General features: G+C 42.7%; 1 protein-coding gene across 7 annotated transcripts in view; it reads left to right on the top strand.

Annotated features, from left to right (window-relative positions):
• The window catches only part of MBD5 (methyl-CpG binding domain protein 5), a 121,800-nt gene that overhangs the window by 44,836 nt on the left and 63,632 nt on the right, over positions 1-13,332 (top strand). For all 7 annotated transcript variants that reach the window (XM_053947298.1, XM_053947299.1, XM_053947296.1 and 4 more), the window contains one exon: positions 286-383. The gene's annotated coding sequence lies outside the window, so the exon portion shown is untranslated. The remainder of the gene's footprint in view (positions 1-285; positions 384-13,332) is intronic.

The raw sequence follows: 13,332 nt of genomic DNA on the forward strand, positions 1-13,332 counted from the left end.
AATACTAATTTGTAATTTTATTTAATTGAAATTTTAACTCATGGGACCCTTGCTGTTGTTATTTTGGTATAACAGTGAATTCCCCAAGTTAGATATATTTTTAAATATACTAATGCAGAATTCTCATATTCCTCAAGCAGATCAATCCCTTCCCATGTAGTGACTGTTTATTTTTAACAGCAGCTCCTAAACTCACGTGTTGCATGAAATTGTGCCTTTGGAATAAAAAAATGAAGCAGTGTTTAGCTCTCCTGGCTGATTTCCTGCTCTGGTGTTGTTCTGCAGATCCTTGTTGACGATGGTGGTCGCTGGAGGCAGCACTGTTGAAGATTATATCATTTACAGACAAGATCTCTGAAATCTCTTTCCTTCAGCCAGCAAAGGTAACTCAAATAATCCACATTATGCCTTTGTCTCGAAGTAATGAATTTGTTGTTCACCTCCAAAACTCAACAGCAGCTGAAGTTTGCGAGTCTGACCGCTCTGCCGAGTTTTAACCCCTTTTTTAATAATAATTTTTATTTATTCTGAAGTGAAAAAGAATAAATACCCATGGAAAGAGCTCCATTTCTTCTCCTCTTTTTAGTTACAGGAATATCTGTCCTTCCTTAGCTTCTCTTTTTTTTTTCCTGCACTTAATGTTTTTCTTTATTCTTCTTTTCTCATGAGTGTTTTGACCTGCAGATCAGTTACAATATTTTTGTGGTACTGATGAGAAGCAGCACTGCCTTAAAATCTAAAGAGTAATTGAGGATGTTCAAAAAGACAAAAATTAGGTGAAAAAAGGGTAAAACAGTATGACTTCTTTAAATTAAATATTGAAAGCACAAATCTGATGTGTCCTGTGCCATTTATTTTCTCTGCTTGTATTATTTATTATCAATAAATGATCCAAGTAAATGTGAGGATATTCAGGAGAGTTTTGTTTATGGATCATTTTTTCCTATTTTGAAACTAACTCCCTATAAACACCGTAGGTAATATGGGACTTTTTTTTTTTTTTTTTTATTATGGAAATAGAGCTAATTTTCCCACTCATTATCTGCTGTTAATTTAATGTGTGGCAATATCTGAAATTTAGTGCTGATTATGGCAGTAGATTTTTGGTTAGCAGTACAGCACATCTATGAGCAAACCAATTAAGACATCATTTCAGAATATAATTGAGCTCCTAATGGGGCACTTGAATTCACTGGGAATTTACATATTTGCTTTTCTTTGCTTTAGCAGAGAGGTCCAAAATGAGGCTGCAGCTTCAGTTTTGAACTTCTGGAGGCACCAACTCGAGCTGGGGCTTTTCAAAGTGAAGCCTGTAAAATGCTCTGGAGCAAGGGCAGGGATAAATTCATAGATAAGCTCCTTAATTCTGAAATCTGAACTTTGGATGGCTCTTAGGAGGTGGGAATTTGAGGAGCACAACCTCCACTGTTCTTAGGATGCTGAGGCCCAGGTGATGCTCTGGTGCAGCACACTTAAAACTGATTTAAATACAAAGTTTGCTCAGTGTTTGTAATTCATTTTCTTCTTTCAGTCAAATCAGGATCTGCTGGGAAAGGGCTCATTCTGCAAAGCTTTATAATACATATCTTTCTATACATATATAATATATACATATATAATCTCTGTTTTCAAGCAGTATCAATAGAGAATTCTTGGAAGTGCTTTGTTAGCCCACACAAATTAAGTGTCTCATTTATGGAGTCTTTGAAAATGAAGGCAGTTCTCTTCCCTTTTCATTTTCCCTTCCAAAGTTTGGGGATTTTTTTGACCCTCAGAAGGAAGAATTTTCCATTTAAAAGACAATCAGAGCTGAGAGAGGTTATTTATGCCTCTGCCTTATTGAGGGGTTGGTTTGTGTTGTTGTCACTCTTCCCTTCCAGGGTAGACCTTTGCATGTTTTCATTTGTTCTAAAATGGGAATCTGCACCATTTGGAAAACCAAATGTTTTGGGGGAATAATTATCAAAGTCTGTGTTTGGGTTCGGAAAACCCTTTTTTTTTTCTATGTGAAAAACTAGGGCAGGGAAAGTAGTTTTCTCTGTAAGGTTCATGTTGTACTGGTTATTTCCTGAAAGTTTTAATATGTACATGTGGATAAACCTCAGGATGCTCCAGTGAACTCCAAGAAAACATTTAGTTCTCATTCTCAGCATCTTTACTTGTATTTTGTACATTTTTTTTTCCCCACTAAAGTGCTCACAGCTGTGCAGGTATTGCAGCCACTGCTGCTGTTCCATTTGATCTATTTTTAAAAGCAGGGGCTCTCTGGATGGAATCCACATTCCTGTGTAGTCCAATACTCCCAAACCTTCCTGACCCTGCCTCACCCACTCAGACCTCGTGCATTATCTTTAATTATATGATAACATTGCAATTTCCCTGCATAGAAACCCTTCCATTAAATAAATGGAATTTAACCAGCAATCCACTGCCTTTAATTGTTCAATCCTTCCTTCCTCAGAAATGTTCAGGCCTTTCCCTGCAGATGAAATTCACAATTTGTGCTTTCTTGCACCTTTAACAACAGGTTTTGGAGAATCCCACACTGGTTTGGGTTGGAAGGGACATTAAAATTCATCCAGTTCCATGGCAGGGACACCTCCCACTGTCCCAGGCTGCTCCAGCCTGGCCTTGGGCACTGCCAGGGATCCAGGGGCAGCCACAGCTGCTCTGGGAATTCCAGCCCAGCCAGGAATTCCCAATTCCCAATCTCCCAGCCATCCCTGCCCTCTGGCAGTGGGAGCCATTCCCTGGCTCCTGTCCCTCCATCCCTTGTCCCCAGTCCCTCTCCAGCTCTCCTGGAGCCCCTTCAGGCCCTGCAAGGGGCTCTGAGCTCTGCCTGGAGCCTTCCCTTCTCCAGGGGAACATTCCCAGGGCTCTGAGCTCTGCCTGGATCCTTCCCTTCTCCAGGGGAACATTCCCAGGGCTCTGAGCTCTGCCTGGAGCCTTCCCTTCTCCAGGGGAACATTCCCAGGGCTCTGAGCTCTGCCTGGATCCTTCCCTTCTCCAGGGGAACATTCCCAGGGCTCTGAGCTCTGCCTGGAGCCTTCTCCTCTCCAGGTGAGCACCCCCAGCTCTGCCAGCCTGGCTCCAGAGGGGCTCCAGCCCTGCAGCAGCTCTGTGGCTCCTCTGGACTCTGCAGCAGCTCCAGGTTTTCCTTGTTTTGGAGGCAAATCCAACATTAAAAACACAGAAACGTGGGACTGCACACCTGAGAAGAGGAGTGGGGTTTGCACCTGCTCATCTTTTTCAACGTGGCAAATTCCAGATGGAATTGGAAGGAATTTGTTGCTGTGCACTGGCAGCCACATCCAGTGCCCTGTGCCATGCCCAGCTCCAAGCCTTCTAGTTCATCAGGAGCACAGATCCCAGTGAATTTTCCACGGCAGCAGGAATCTGTCTGAGGTGTTTGTTGTCTCTGAGGCATTCCTGAGCACACTGCAGGCTGCAGAATTGCATTCCCCTGCCGAGTTCCACTGCCCTGCACACAGAGCCGTGGCTGTGCTCCCACTGCTCTCTGCAGGGCCTGGCTCTCACCCCTGGCCTTCCCAAGCTTTGGGTTTGGCTTATCCTAAGCCAGGCTTGACTCCCAGCACTTTTCTCCTCAGCCTTGTTTTTCCTGAATTGTCATTAAAAGCAAGGAGCCCACTTCCCTTTTCTGAAGCCCTGATGTTTTGCTGAGAACAATCAAATTTCTGTCTCGCTCTTCTTTCCATATGAAAGGCTTGGAGTTTTGTGAAATCCCAAGGTGCTCTCTCTAAAGCAAGCTATAAACGAATTCTACCTTCTTAAATTTAATAAAAGGAAACCTACTTCATTTGAATTTTCTTTTTCTACAGAAATTATTTTAAGGATTTGGGTTAAAAAAAAAGACATTTTCCTAATGTTGCTCTTTAATATCACAACTTTTAGGAGCATTTTAGGGCCAAATTTTCAAAGTACATTTGAAATCAAATAGGTTTGATAAGTTGTTCTCTGCCTGAGCAGAAATTTTTGTACCACTTCTGCCAAGTTTTTGCAAGAAGTTTGATTTCCATGTTCCCCATTTCTCTTCCAGCTGCTCCTTCTGAAACTGAATTCTGGGCTGGTGTTTTGAATTTTTCCTTACACAAATACTGTAAATAAAACCAACTACAAAGGCTTTTCAGTTTGAAAAATTGGAGCAGCAGGCTCCTGAACAAAAGGAAATGTTCCCAACACTTCTTTTATTGTAAGCAAATTAATCAAGCTCATAGATTTAGTTGTAATTTGAAAGTTAAACGTTTAAGTAATGCAAAACTTTTTAATCCTGCAGTGCCTCTCTCTTTAGAATTCTTAACAAAATGGCAAAATTGCTACAGTTATTTTTTTTAATAATTAATTTTTCTTAGCAAAGCTAAAGATTGGCTTCCTACGGCCCCAGGAACCTGGATACCTCCAGAAAGTTTCAAGGTTCTTGGGATATCTCCAGAAAATGTTGAGGGTTTGGATTATTTCAGTCTGTGGTATTAGAAAAAGTTACATATCTCCATCCTTAGGTTTTCCTGAAATATCACAAGAAATTTCTGTGAAGTGGAAGCCCCATCTTTTTGCTGAAAGGGCTGCTGGTTTAAAATAATAGATAGGAGATCCTGTCATTATTTATTAATTATAAATGATATTTAAAAGAAGAATGTCTAGTGTAGTACTTAAGATAAACCAAATTATTCTTTTCTGTTGAACCACCAAACCAAACTCAGATCATTGATTTTTGTTTTAATAATTCCTTCTGAAAAAAAAAAAAAAAAAAAGGAAGCTCAAGGGCAGCAAATTTAAAATGTAGCTGTTAATGAAAACCTAAAAAAAGTTGATTTTTTTTACGTGAAGGTGGCCTGAAAGGTTGTGAAGGGATTCTTTGTTTCATTTTGAGCTTCAGTTTTGTTTTCTTTTCCCCTTCCTATCAATTCACATCCTTGGAGGGCCACTCTGTGGTGAAAAATGTATTGAAATGCTTTAGGAAGGCATCATCACTTTGGAGATTCTCAACTGGCCTTTTCCTAGAAGGATCCTAGTCCAGGGAAATGCTTGAAAATTAAAACCTGGGATGCTTTGAAAATCAAACACACCAAGTTTCTGAAGAAAAGAACCTCTCTTCCTCTCCAAACCTGTGGTGATCCTCCCAAGCTGCACACAAAAAGAGTTATTTTTATTTTTTACCACATTCCTGAAAAATATTCCTGAGAGGTGAAGCTTCTCACCAAGGTGGGGCAGTAATTGCCACGGTTGGCTTTGGCTCAGCCTCCCAAACTAAGTTTGGATCACTTCAAAGGATTCATCACCTTTCTTGGAGGTTTCAGCTCAGAATCAGGGAATCATTTGGGTTGGAAAAGACCTTTAAGGTCACAGAGTCCAACCATTAACCCAACCCAATCCACCCTCAGTTCATTGGTGCCATCCTGGGAGTGGGGGCAAAGCAGCTGAATTTAGGGAAAGGGAAGATGAACTCGAGTTTCTGTTTAAAAACTCATCAAAAGTTAAAATATCTCCTCTTTTTTGATCAGTCTTTAATCCAGGAGCTAAAGCTGCTCAGGACACAAATCCCAGTGTGAATTTTCCATGGCAGCAGGAATCTGTTTGAGGTGCTTGTTTAGATGTTAGAAAACAAAACGCTCTCGTTTCTGTACCACAGAAATGGGAGTGTTCACTGGTGAATCTTGGTGAGATTTGATAACAAATAGTTCATCAGGAAGTAGCTCCAGGAGTGAATTCTTGGTTCATTCCTGTCCCAGCAAGGGAACAGCAAAACCTGGCCACAGGTGTCCTTTCAATAAAAGGCAACAGAGGAAAATCCATAAATATTATAGGTATTATAATGTATATTTGACCTTCCCAAGATAATTCCAACACCATTTTTTTTATGCTGCTAATTCTTACTTGGAAGTTTTATACCTTTGCCAGTGCAGACATTTATGTTGGTTCAGGCCTATATATATTTTTTTTTTTCCCCTTAAGTTTTCTTTTTATCTGCAGCAGAATTTCAGCATTTGAGTGGCAGCAAGTGACATTTGCAGAGGACAGATCCTGCAGGCAAATGAGCAGGTGACAGGAGGCACAATGGCACTCAGGAATAGTCTGACACGTGGGTGTTCCGACTGGAGGATCCTCTTTGTGTTCAATGAAGTTCTCATGGAGCAGCTTTCAGCTGATATTGTATTCTCAGAGTGTAGAATTCAATGTATCCCCATCACACACAGCCTTCAGCTGGGGTTCTTTACACCATTCTACCTTACAGCAGCACTTCAAGTGCAGAAAGCTGAGTAAACTGCCTCTGAGTGTTGTATCAGAATGAGATCCACATGCCTTCATCAGGTTAATATTTATTACTCACTTGATTGTGATCCTTGGAAAACAGTTCTTGGGAACTGCTGATGGGAGAGAAAGAGCTTTGTTCCTGTAAAGGGCACTTCAAAACTCTCTGGAAACTACAAAATTTTTATCTTCCAGTGAAGCAAGTTAGCAAATCCCTGCTTCAGGTGATTAAAAACTGCTCTTCAGGCTACTTCAAACCAATAAAGCCATATTATCAATATTTGGCTGATTTTTCCATGTCAGGGGTGTTATCAAGGCTGTGGGCAGCCCTGTTGTGCAGCCCTGCAATCCAATAAAATCCAGCTCTTTTACAAAGTCTCCTCTTGGAAAGGATTGGGAGGGTTTAAAGGTGAGCCAGGCACCTCCCTGAGCACAAGGGTATAAAATCTGGGGGTTCCCACCAAATGGTTTTCCATAATTCAGTTGTTTTTTTTCTTACTTAAAGCACTTTTTTCTAATGCCTTTTCAGTGGAAATTATGATTATGAACTAGTCCTTACGTAAAACTGATTTTTCTGATTTGTCTTAAATTGCATTTCCTTGATGATCTGAAATCTAAAATACATTTCAAGCTTTTAAAAATAGACCACAGAAGGGGACAAGTCCCTGCTTTGACACAGATGTTTCTGCAGGAGGGCCAATGCCCTCAGATTATCACGATGGTCCCATCTAAACATATTTAAAATACAAAATTACACATTCTCCATGAATAGTTTTGATTTGGGCTGCAGGAATGTGGAGCTAAAATTCCACTTAAAGATGGTTTATAATTAGGAAGGACCAGCCAGGCTGCAGCTGCAGGGACAGGGATAAGGACAAGCTGCTGAGACCAAAGCAGGAGATGGGAATGACACACCTGAGCCCTGGAAAAACAGATTCTGGGAGCCCAGGTTTAATGCCCAGAGTTAGGTTGATGCCTTGAGGCTGCCCCGGAGCAGAGGTTGGGCAGAGTGACAGAACAAAGCAGGGATTCATGAAAAGGATCTCCTCCATGGATCCACCTTGGGCAGCACCAGAGCCCAGCCAGGGCTGCAGCCAAGAGGAACCAAAATGGTCCCAAAATGCACGAGCGCTCCCGGGGCTCTCACTGGGATCAGCTCTGCTCCATTTGCACCTTGCAGTTCATTGGCCACTTCCAGCTTGAGGTGATCAAGTCCCATCCTGCTTGTTTTTCTCTCTGCAGCCCACGCTGGTTGTGCTCCTGGGCCTGAGCTTTGGATCATTTGTCCTTGGTGCCCAGCTGGAGAAGGAATTGTTTTGTCTCCCTGCTCTGTGCAGAGAGCTCAGCAACACTTCATGTGAAGCTCAGAGCTGCACACCAAAGCAGCACAGAGCCTGGAAAATAGAAAAGCCAAAATCTGAGGCATCAATATTCGAGTGCTTTTGTGAAGAGGGGAATGTGGCTCATCCATGAGAAAGTCCCTCAAACCAGGAATCCTTGTTGGGAAACCTGTCCTGGAGTGAAGAGGGGATTGAGGCCCTCACGGGGCATGGCTTGTGTGGTTGTGTCTGGCATCTCTGGATCTGCTTCCTGCAGGATTTCATTTCCTGCCCCAGACAGGTCCTTTTGCCTTTCTAGGCGTCCAGGGGTGAGTAAGGAAGGGCTCTGGGGTGACTTTCCAGTTCCTGAAAGGGCTTCAGGAGAGCTGGAGAGTGACTGGGGACAAGGGATGGAGGGACAGGAGCCAGGGAATGGCTCCCACTGCCAGAGGGCAGGGATGGGTGGGAGATTGGGAATTGGGAATTCCTGGCTGTGAAGATGGTCAGGCCCTGGCACAGGGTGCCCAGAGCAGCTGTGGCTGCCCCTGGATCCCTGGCAGTGCCCAAGGCCAGGCTGGACAGGGTTTGGAGCAGCCTGGGACAGAGGAAGCTGTCCCTGCCCATGGCAGGGGTGGCTCTGGATGAGCTTCCAAGCCCATTCCCTCTGGGATTGTGTGAATTTCAGAAGCCAGAAGCCAGCCCAGTGACTGTTCCCAGCCTTCCTGCAGCTCCCAGGCTATCACCTTTCACAGACCCTGCTCACAGCTCCCTGATCTTGTTTCAGAGCCTGGGACTGACAGTGAGCTCAGCACAGCACCTAGAAAACTGTTTCCATATTAATGACCCATAACAGTAACAAAGTGCATTTTCTGTAAAATTATTCCTACCTCTCACCTGGAAGGTCTTGGAAATCTTTTCCAACTTTAACCATTCTGTGATCTGGACTGAGGTATTTTCTGTGTTTTATACATACTAAATCCTGCCTAACTGTATTTTTGCTTCTTGTTGTTGCAGTCCATTATTCCTTGTGTACCTCCCTCAGCTGTGCTTGTGCTTCAGCCTTTTCTGCTTCTTGCAGAAAGGAAAAACGATGCCAGTTGGGAGAAGTTTGTGCGAGGCATTTGTGTGGAAATGATCTCCCAACCAGGAGCTGAGGAGCCCAGCCCAGTGTCCTGCTCTGGCTCTGTGGCATAAATTTGTTTTAGAGAGTGCTACATTTGTGTCTGCACTCCTGATGTGTCTTGTTTTGTATCCCCTAAATTACTGATAGGCACAATGTGGTAGGTTTTAAACAGAGATTTTTTTTTTTCAGAGGCTGAAACATTTGTTAAGGTAAGGCTTGTGCTGTCCCAAATAAATAGTTACACACCAAATTCTGAGGGAGATAAAATGGCATTGCTGTGTATTCAGAGCCTGCACTCCAGGCATGGAGGGACAGAATTCCAGGGTCTGTCCTCTCCCACTGTGGAGAAACACAGGAGGAAGAGCTAAAACCATAAGTGATTTTTGGGTTCAGGTCAGGGGGATTACATTGCTGGCTGGAAGGAAAGAAGGGTCTGCTTCCTCCTCTGTGATCAATCCCTAAATCCAGAAGGATGTAAGAAGCTGAAAGCAGTTTAGCCCCTCAGGGAAGTGAACTTGAAAAGTGGCATGAAGGGAAGGGGGGCAAGGAGAGCTTGCAAGGATTACAGCCTCTTCCTTCCTCGTTGGAATAGCAGGGCTGTGCTCCTTGGAGTAAATTCTAGCTCAGATTCAAGTTCATGGAATATTTATATTTACAATAATAGGAAATATTCACTGAAAAGGGAGGGAAAAAACCCCAAACCACAGCACACAAAAGGTCTGCTGGGCTGGCACAATGGTAAATTATTTGTTTAGGTGGAAATAGGAATTTATGAAATATGAATCTAGGATTGAACTGTGTGTTCTAGCAGTGAACTAAACGTGATTTAGTGATGATAAAAAGGTGATTTTAAAGCAGACAGGTTGAGGATTGTCCAGCTGGAATTGCTGAATCCTGGAGTCCTGATTCTTGATGGCAGAGCTGAGAAAACAATTCAGCTACAGAATCACAAACACAGCTCTGTAATGACTGAATTTCACTGTTCCATTCCTGAATTTCGGTGTCCTATTCCTGAATTTCACTGTTCCATTCCTGAATTTCAGTGGCCTATTCCTGAATTTTGCTGTTCCATTCCTGAATTTCAATGTCCTATTCCTGAATTTCATTGTTCCATTCCTGAATTTCAATGTCCTATTCCTGAATTTCATTGTCCTATTCCTGAATTTCAAGTGTCTTATTCCTGAATTTCAGTGTCCTATTCCTGAATTTTGCTGTTCCATTCCTGAATTTCACTGCTCTATTCCTGAATTTCAGTGTCCTATTCCTGAATTTCACTGTTCCATTCCTGAATTTCATTGTCCTATTCCTGAATTTCAAGTGTCTTATTCCTGAATTTCAGTGTCCTATTCCTGAATTTTGCTGTTCCATTCCTGAATTTCACTGCTCTATTCCTGAATTTCAGTGTCCTATTCCTGAATTTCACTGTTCCATTCCTGAATTTCATTGTTCTATTCCTGAATTTCATTGTTCTATTCCTGAATTTCAGTGTCCTATTCCTGAATTTCAGTGCTCCATTCCTGAATTTCATTGTTCTATTCCTGAATTTCAGTGTCCTATTCCTGAATTTCAGTGCTCCATTCCTGAATTTCATTTTTCCATTCCTGCATTCTGGAAGGGCCTCTCATTCCAATACCTGACCCTTCTGCTTTGCAGACATTTAGGTAACTCTGCATCAGGTTTTCCAAGATGAGCTCTAGGACAGAGATTCCAAACCTCTTAAATTCTTCTTACCTGTCTTTGAACTCATCTAGAAACACTGTCAATGCTGACCCCATCCCTGTTGTTAATTTCCATCATTCTATAGCTCCCATAAAAGGTAAAAAAATAAAGATTTTGGAGAAGTATTGAAGGTGTTTCTGATGAGGTTTTCTTGTGAAGGTCTAGAGAAAATAAATATGAATTCTTCTATCAGTAGATCTTGCCATAACATCTGCACCTTGATGATTTAAGTTTTAATAAATTACTAAATTCAGGGTTTGGCCAACAAAACCTGTGGCACATCTGGATTTGTCCAAATGGATCTGGAGTTTGTCCTTGTCCACAGCAGCTCAAGGCCTGACAGTAAAAGAAAACAGAATATTTCTGAAAGGCTGAGTTGATGCTTTCAAGACTAGAAAGTAAATAATACAAGAAACCAAAAACCTCATCTGTGCTTCTAAAGAAAATGCACTAAAATAGCTGAAAACCTGCAACACCTTCAAGACACCCTTTGAACATTAGAAAAACTTCTATTTTATCTCCTTTTCAGCCAAAGGTGTGGTTTTAGGTGCAGAGGTTGGTGATCTCCAGGGCCTGGGTGCTTTTTCCTTTGGACATTTCCTAAGCATGATAAAGAGTGGGAGGCCTTGCTGGCTGCCTCGTTAGGGTGATTTAATTTTTTAACAGCTTTCAGTAGGTGTCACATATGGATGGATTCTGACAGGAGTACAAGACTGAAGGCCTCTGGCTTGGCAGGAACCAAACTGTCTCTTCAGCTGTTGTTGTTTCAGTGGTTCACCAGAACCAGCCCAGGAACGGCTCCAGGGATTTGGGAGGTGGGAGCAGAGCTTTCCTCCTGTCCCTTAAGTCCCTTGGGGTCCCCCTGAGCTGTGCTGCTGCCTGGTGGCTCCCCAGGAGGTTTCCCTTCAGTGGGAAGTTCTGTGTGGATATTTGGGAGCAGGACACCAACGTGTGCCTTCACCATGGCCACTGGCAGGGTGTGGGCAGTGATTCCCAAAGCTTCACATGCCAGGCTGTCACGGGATCATGGAATGGGTTGGGCTGGAAAGGACATGAAATCATCCCAATCCACGGGCAGGGACACCTCCAGCTATCCCAGGCTGCTCCAAGCCCACCCAACCTGGTCTTGGGCACTTCATGGATCCAGGAGCTGCTCTGGGAATTCCATCAGCCCCTCCCCACCCTCCCAGAGAAGATGCCAAGGCTCCCAACAGGTGATTTTCCAGGAGGAGTCACCCCTGAGGGAATCGGCCTGGGAAAACTCATTAGGTGGTTAAAAGCACCAGGATTTGCAGTGTTCCAGAGAACACTTCCAGAAGGAAGTTTAGTAGCTGATAAATTCCCAATTAACATTCCAGAAAGCTCTCTGGCATCTCTGGGAATACACCTGAGCAGCAATATTACTTTTTGCTTAAAAAAACAGAAGAATATGTTAAATTGCATTGATGTTACACCAAAAGCTACCAAAAATAAATGGGATGTTTGTTCCATTTTGTCCCTTCCAAAGAACAAAAACTAAGCCTAGAGTTAAGTTCTGTCCCTGGCACTTTATTATATTTAAAAAGAGGAAAGAAGACACATTGGCCCTGTTAGACCTTCCAGTGGTTTGAGAATGAAAAAGTCACTTTTTAATGGAAAGTTGCTTTGAGTGCTGGAAGCCCAACAGTTAAAAACACAAGAAATCTTTTACTATTGCAAATCCTGCTCAGTTAAAGGGAACGTGGCAATTCTGAATCATCTGTCCCAGGGAATCGGCGCTGGTTTGAAATGTGTACAAACTGAAAACAGTCTATGCCAGAACTCCTTGTGCTAGTGCCAGCTAAAAGCAAGAAAGAAAGGGGGAAAAAATCAAATTGATGGGTTTCAAAGCTGATAATTGTGCTTGAGTGCTGTGGCTGTAAATCACTGAGTGGCTTTTCCTTGGATACAACAGTCACTGCATGTAAATGTACACATGTTGCTTTGCAGTAGTACAAAATACCTGAAATCCTCAATTCCAGTTATTAAAATACAACCTGATGCAACATTTCACCATTTGCCTTAACCTGAGATGATTCCATGAATGACAAATACCATAATGCTGAGGGAAATCAAAATTCATGCACAACGTGATGGCAGAATGTGTGACCTTAACTTCAGAGCAGCACAACGTGTTAAATTATCTTGCTGTAGTTCCAAAAAGCTTCATGGATTAAGTTTTTTAGAGTGTTACTCTTGAAGAGTGGGAAGTTTTAAAAACAATTTTCAATTCCGTGTGAAGAGACTTTTCAGTTTGGCTCAGCTTCTCCAAAATCATCTCTCAAGTCCCTGCCTGTGCCTGCAATCATTTTGGGCAGAGAAAACCAGTGCTCTGCAGGTGTGTTGGATCTGTTCCTCAGGGTGACTCCACACCCCTGCTTACATCCATGGCCCTTCCCAAATCATCTCCTGCTGCTGATCTCACAAAAATTTGAAAGTAAATGTTAAAACAAGATTCCGTTCCTCTTTATTGGTTTTATGTCTTCTGTATTCAGGAAGAGCAGCTGGAAAACGAACGACAAAAATGGATTCTTATCAAACTTACTGATAGAATTTATCCAGAGGGACAGAAATTGTGCAGAATTTCACAGAAATTCATGGAATCACAGGATGGTTTAGGTTGGGAGGACCTTAAAGCTCACCCCAATGCACCCCTGCCATGGGCAGGGACAGCTCCCACTGTCCCAGGCTGCTCCAAGCCCCTTCCAGCCTGGCCTTGGACACTGCCAGGGATCCAGGGAACCCTCACACAGGCCACCACAAATGTGGATTCTTTGGTTTCTCTTTTGTTAAGGTTGGGATTACGTAGTGAGAGGATATTTTCTGTTTGGACTCAGATGTTTATTAGTTCTTATTTATATTGTAGTCTCACAGAGTGTGAGTTCT

This window comes from Vidua chalybeata, chromosome 7, assembly GCF_026979565.1.
Source record: "Vidua chalybeata isolate OUT-0048 chromosome 7, bVidCha1 merged haplotype, whole genome shotgun sequence".
NCBI classification, from domain to species: domain Eukaryota; kingdom Metazoa; phylum Chordata; class Aves; order Passeriformes; family Viduidae; genus Vidua; species Vidua chalybeata.